The 7,506-nt window shown below is 34.2% G+C and overlaps 1 long non-coding RNA gene across 1 annotated transcript in view; it reads left to right on the top strand.

Annotated features, from left to right (window-relative positions):
* The window catches only part of LOC128250627 (uncharacterized), a 32,551-nt gene that overhangs the window by 1,137 nt on the left and 23,908 nt on the right, over positions 1–7,506 (top strand). The window lies entirely within an intron of this gene.

Genomic DNA, 7,506 nt, shown 5'->3' with positions numbered 1-7,506 from the left:
ATATATATATATACATATAAATATATATAATCATGTATATATATATAATTACATATATATGTATATATATAATTACACACACACACACACACACACACACACGCATATATATGTATATGTATATGTATGTATAATTATATACAGTCTTGTTACTGTTGCTCTTTTTCATGTTATCGTTTTCGTTATGTTACTGCTGTTATTGCTGTTTCCATTTTTACTGTTTCATTGGCCAAAACTTGGCAATATGAAAATTCTATCCAGTTAATGTTATTATTTCTAGTTGCTAATGAACCATCAAACTTAAACCAAGTTGATTTATTGCTCCATAACAGAATATCATAGTTGACAGTTTGGTTCACGTTGCACTGTTTTGGCTTTGGTTGTTTTCTTTCCAACATTTTTATCTGTGCTTATGCAAAGAAGAAACATCTTTTCTATCTACATTCTTGAGAAGAAATACATAAGTACACGCACACACACACACACACACACACACATATATATATATGCACATATGTGTATATGTATATATTTATATATATATATGTATATGTATAAATATATATATATCTATAAATATATATATATATGCATATGTATGTGTATGTATATTTATATATATATATATATATATATATATATATATATATATATATATATATATATATATGTATATGCATATATATATGTATGTATGTATATATATATATATATATATGTATGTGTATCTATGCATATATATGTATATATATATAACATGAATATATCTTGATATATATATATATATATATATATATAAATAACATGAATATATATAGGTTTATATATATAATATGAATATATAGAGATATAAAATATAGATCAATAGATAGATGTAGACATATAGATTGATAAAGCTACATCTAGGTATAAATATATAGCTAATCTCTCTCTATATATATACGTATACATGTGGGTGGGGGTTGTGTTTTGTGTATTTGTATATGTGGAGAACTGCTTTTCTTTTAGACATGATATTTTAAAAACATGATTAAGTACTATCTCTTTTATCATAATTGTTTTTCATATCTGCATATCAAATCTTTGTTGACCATTTGGAATATTAATGTTCCTGAATTCCTATTTATCAGCACTTCCAAACTCTCTCAGCCACATCTTCAGGATGTGGAGTGATTTTGACTTCTGTACTGACCTTTTTATAGCAGACAACATACATTTATATAGACTTTACTGCCAGTCTAAAGCATTAGAGTTCTACACCATCAGATTTGAATTTGCGATGTGTATATACTGTATGTTAATTGAACCTTGTGCTGCAATATTAATATTGCTTCCAAAAGCAGTGAACTGGCAGAATCATTAGCACACTGGACAAAATGCTCCATGGCATTTCATATGGCTGTATACTGTAAGTTCAAATTTCACTCAGGTCAACTTTTCCTTTTATTTATTTGGGGTCAATAAAATATGTACCATTTGAGCACTGAAGTTGGTGTAATCAGTTAGTCCCCTACCCACTAAACTCCAGGCCTTGTGCCTATAGTAGAAAACAAATGATAAAGATAGAAATAGTTCTGCTTCAAAAAAAAATCAATCATTTATTTCTGTGTGGAACTCTAATGCCCTTTTCAATAACCCCTGACACTAATCCCTTCACATTTCCTTGTCACTTTCATGCTTCTTCTCCATTACCACATGCTGTCAAATATAAATCTGTACCACCAACAAACTTTACTCTCTCTCCCTCTTTCTATCTCTCTCCCTCTCACTCTCACTCTCTCTTTCTGTCTCATCACACTGCATAGAATCATCATGTATGCACTTCTATTCTTCTTCAGTCATGGGAGACATTTTTGGCCCTTGGTCTTACAAGTTATGAGGTGACTTCACTAGAGCTAAAGAAAAAACACCCACTATTCTTTATAAATTGGTTGGCATTATGATGGGCACACAGTCATGAAAACGACACCAAGTAGATACTGGAGCACAACATAATCCTCAAGCTCAATGCAACCTGCTCAACCATCCATATACATGTGCATATGTGTTTGCATATGTGTGTGTGTTTGTGTGTGTGTGTGTGTGTGTGTGTGTGTAAGGGTGCTGTATGCTAAATTCAAATTATGATAGATGTAAACAAAGTTTGCTTTTAGAAGAGTTGAGATGTATTGTAAGATAACATACAGCGTCTTGTATGCTAGTTTAAAAATAAGTTTAAAAATTGTGGATTAATTTGTCAGTGGGCAGTTTAGCTTAATTGGTGAAGCACTTGACCGGTAATCACAGAGAAGTGAGTTTGAGTCTCGTGGCTGGCTGCTGACAAATTTTTTCTACAAAATATGGATATTTTATTTGGTTCCTGCTGTTCTATCAGCATTTCTGTGTTTGAGAATAAATTATTTCCTTATCTGTATCTAACAATACATCTATATCTATATCTATACATACACACACTCACACACACACATACACTGTGAGGAAAATAGAGTAAGACAGAAAGAGATGTAGTTATACATGTAGCTTTTAAAAATATTTATTGATTGCTTTTGGGCCAGTTTTGTTTAATATTACCTTGTTTGTTATTTTCTCAGGTATATTTTTTTCTGTTGTTTCGTATTTTTATTCTATGTGTATTTCACAATGCATTTCCAAAGCATATCTATATATTCCTTTATTTACTTCTCACCTCTCTGCTTATTTATCTTAGTTGGGCAAGTTTAGAATAGTTTCCATGGAACATCCATGATGTAATGCTGCTAGCAAAATGGATTTCTCGGTTCAAAAGCATTTACTTGTCAGAGACATGTGTTTAAATAATTATCCAAGTATAATAATCATCAACTGTATCATTGAAATAGCATGAGACAGTAAAAGCTGCATTGGATAAATAACAGGGGTTTCTTTTGGGCGAACCAATGAGAGATTGGCTAAATGGTTATTGAACTAGTTAGCAATGCCTACCAGATCTCCTAATGATCATATTGTACTATTTTAAACAGAAATGTATGACATATTGGAAAAGATATGTCTTACTATAAAAATAAAATAACAGTTATATAATCTCTAGACTGACAGAAACTGCTAATTTACATTTGTTTCAACAAAATTATACCCCATCATCATTGTCATCATCGACATTGTTGTCATCATCATCATCATCCTCATCATCATCATAATCGCTATCATCATCATAATCGCTATCATCATCATCATCACCACCATCATCGTCGTTGTCATCATTGTTGTCATCATTATGCTTAAGTAGCCACCCTTTCTAACTATGCAAATGATATAACAGTCTCTCAGAGGATACAGAACCCCGGCAATGTTGCGCATCTGCAACAGGAGTTGGATGTGATATACAGGTGACTGAGAAAAATAGCATGCAGTTTAATGCTGGAGAATTCCAAGTGCATGACCTGGGCTTCAACATGAGTAATGATGCATCTTTCCAGGTGCATATTACTAAGTTGGCAATAAAATGCAGACACTTGGCTGGATGGATTCTTCAAACTTTCAAAATGTATGAACAGGAAACCATGATGGTCCTCTGGGGGACTTTCATCCTCAGCTGTCTGGATTACTGCTTCCAACTGTGGTCACCAAACAGTGTAAAATTAACGATGGAACTCGAGGCGATAATCATTATCATCCTGAAATCAATCACAGTTTAATTTTGTAAATTTTCTAAAAATACAATGTTTTCAGCGTGTCCTTTAATTGGTGTACAAAGAAAAAGTGTTTTAGGACTTCCAACTCAAGAACATCCTACATATAATTGCCCATGAGAGAAGCAAGGTCCAGCAACGTTGAGAGATTGTGCTTGAGATTTATTTATGGACATAGCAAAACTTCACTGGGAACTGGAGCTGTTTAAATTCATAAGGGAGGTCAGATGGGATTTACAGGATCTGAGGAATGAAGGAATTAAGACAGCGGTTTGGCCGTGCATAGAGAAAACATACACACACACACACATACGGAGGATTTTATATATATAGATGATGTGCCTTTTTGTGTTTCAACAAAATTCACTCACAAGGCTTTGATCAACCCATGACTAAAATAGAAGACACATGCCAGGGCATATTGCAGTTGGGCTGAACCTAAGACCAGATGGTTGGGCAGAAAGCTTCTTAACTACACTGCAATGTCTGAGCCTTTCAGTACCAGAAAATTATTTACAAAGTATTTATTTTAATGATGGGATGACTATGCCTTCCAGCAAAGTTAAAAACCAAGGGCCTCAGATGCAACCACTATTTCTCACCCAACACGGCAATCTTCTGCTGCAGCTGTACACTCCACCAGAATTTTCCTGATCCAGTCCCTGATATCATCATTCCATCTTCATCTTAGTTGAATACAAACCTTTATTCTGTTCCCCAAGCCTCTGAGGATGTGGGCAAAAAAGTTCAGAACCTGATAACATGACCAAAATGTTACAATTTTGCTTCCTAGCTATCACCATCAGTTTTTGTTTAGCATTCATCTCCTGCAAAACTTAATCATTTATCCAACAAGCTACCAAACAGATTTTCAGGACTTGCATGTACCATGTTCTGTTGTTTGCTCTCACTTACCAAGCAACTGAGTCCATGCCTCAGATCTATAAAAACCAGATCAGGATTTAACAGATTATTATAATCAGGGTGAATGTTAGTCATCTGTCAGAAAGTATAAATTTAGTAGATATGAAAAAACTGAGTGGTGTTAATGTCCTTTTCAGAAGGAGAAACATATATTCTATAAACATGGATTTGTTTGTTGCTCCCCACACCACAATTTTTTTTTACTTCATACAATAAATCTACAACTAAAAGTAGACCAGTTATACAAGGATAATCACAGCAGCAGCATAAGTGAAGAATATTGTCTGCCATATTCTCATCTCCTTATATTAACAAATTTCCCAGATATATATCTACTTAACAGAATTATTTTCAATATCAAAGCAAACATTTTACTACAAAAAAAATTATTATAGATTCACATTTACAACTAACTGCTTTCGCAAACATCAATCGGCATCTTGGAAAACCAAACGTCTATCTTTTTTTTTTAAATGAGTGAGTTTTCAAGTAGTTTGAGTTGATACTACAAAATCTATCTCTATGATGTACATATTTGGAATTTTTATGCAATTGTTTGACATTCCAAAGATAGCAGCTACACTCTTAGATAAAGAAAGGTATATTTGCTAATGCAGTCCCAGATAACTCTTAAAAAAGATGGGATAATCACAGCTGTCATGCCTTTCATTGTAGGTTTTGCTTCAGGGCTAACCTGGGACAATTCAACAACAACAGCACAAGGTAGTTTTCTATCCCATAGTCAGGATGGAAGGTAGTGTTCATAACCCTTTTACAGGGCGTCAACGAATTGTTTAAGAGGGTATCCTCAAACTGGAGACAGCCATAATGCTTGCAACAGAGGGAACTCTACTAAAGCAACCAAAGATCCAGGTAACAGTGTTAAAACAGGGACAGATTAAGTCTACCATACATGTAGGCTTTAGCAGGATTAGAACTCAAAATGCAAAGATCCAGAACAGGCACAATTTTTTTGATTCAACTTATTGACTTCAAAAATATGAAAGATCAAATTTTTTTTTAATTTGTGCATAAAATGAATTCTTAATCCAACTGATATCTGAAAGCTGTTCAAAGGAACCTGTTCTTCCCCTTCCTTTCATAGTAATCTTCTCATCACCAAGCATAAAGCTAACCCCCTACTTACCCCAAGACTCATAGTCTTGCATGATGACCTCAAAAGTGAAGATGGCAAGAAAAAGAGTATGCAGTCTATGCTATAAAGTGGTTGGCATAAGGATGGGCGTCCGGTTATAAAACCATGCCAAAACAGACATTGGGGCTCAATGCAGTTCTTGGATGCATCGGTTCCTATCAAATTGTCCAACCCATGCCAGCATGGAACATGGACGTAAAATGACGATGATGATGATGGCAATGACAATGACGACGATGCTGACAATGATGACAACAACCTCAGTGATGGTGAGGATCTAGAAGATAAAGATAATCCCTGAAACAGGTCTTAAAACTTTGCAAATGGTAAATGAAAATGTTTCTTATTTCTTCCAGGAAGTCATCAATATCAGAAGTTTCAAGAAAGCTCCAGAGCCTAAAAAAAAAAAACCAATTTAAACACGCTGCTCTGCAGATGTTTAAGCCATAAGTTTAATCCCATAATCATGGCTTCCTCTTTATCTTTGATGTTTAAAACATTATGGATTTCCTTTATAGACTCAAATTCAGGTTGTTTAAATACATAAAAATATCACACATGTATGCCCCTGGTTCTAAGTATTGGTGAAGATTAGCAAAACTGAAAATCTTTACCAATCATACCATTAAATTCATACCATATAAATGCAAGAAAATAAGCAGCAAGATGGAAGAATCATTAGAATGCTAGGCAACATGCTTAGCAGCATTTTTTCTGAATTTATGTTCTGAGCTAAATTGATGCTGACGTTTACTTTACCTTTCATCTTTTTGGGGTCGATAAAATAAGTAATTGATGTAAATATCTGGCCCCTCTCTGCAAAATTTCAGGCCTTCTGGCAATGATAGAAAGAATATTAATGCTAGCAAATCAGCACTGTTTGAAATATCTGTACTTTCATTTAAGTGTATGATATAGTATTTACTTTTAAGAACTCTTTTCACTTACTGGTTTTTGATATCGTCATGACATCTGTTTTCTGCTTCATAGTATTGTTTGGTTATGGAGTCAAATCATAATCCCTTGCTACCTGGTTTCTATGCATTATCAAACAGACTAGACCAGGGGTTTTCAAACTTTTTGACTTGCGGACCCCTTTATATTTCAGGCTTTACCTTAAGGACCCCCTTATAAACGCTTATGAAATTTATACATAAATATTTGCTTAAAACAACATATATTTTTACATTTATTTATTTAACAGTATTTAACAAATAGGTTTATTGTCAATTAAAAGATTTCGATTAAAAAACATATATAAAATCAAATTGCCCATAAAAAGTATTTGCTGTCTTGTCCTTGCGGACCCCCTGTGGTCCGCGGACCACAGTTTGAAAACCCCTGGACTAGACGACTGTTACACAAGGATGCTATGAATAGCCCTAAATGGGAAATGGCAGCAACACATAACAAACAAATGTCTTTATGGAGACCTGCCGAAAGTTAGCAAGAAGATCGGGCAAAGACAGCTGCAATTATCTAGTCACTGCATGTGGCACAATGAACTGGAAGCATCCAAATTAGTTCTGTGGAACTCACTTCCTGGTGATGTAAGAAGAGGAAAATGTTGTCACATTTACATCAACAACTTGATTACATTCACCAGCCTGCAATGAATCCAGGACCTCTTGGATCAGGAAGTGTGGCAGGTGGACTTTGTTGCTGCAGTCTGGGTTGGAACTTAACCATCAAAAAAAAAAAAAAAAGGCAAAAGGTTTGTAAGTTGGTAGAATTAGTTCTTCCACTGCTGTGTTTGGT

The sequence above is a fragment of the Octopus bimaculoides genome, chromosome 2 (assembly GCF_001194135.2).
Source record: "Octopus bimaculoides isolate UCB-OBI-ISO-001 chromosome 2, ASM119413v2, whole genome shotgun sequence".
Lineage (NCBI taxonomy): Eukaryota > Metazoa > Mollusca > Cephalopoda > Octopoda > Octopodidae > Octopus > Octopus bimaculoides.
This window is presented reverse-complemented; position numbering and strand designations above follow the sequence as displayed.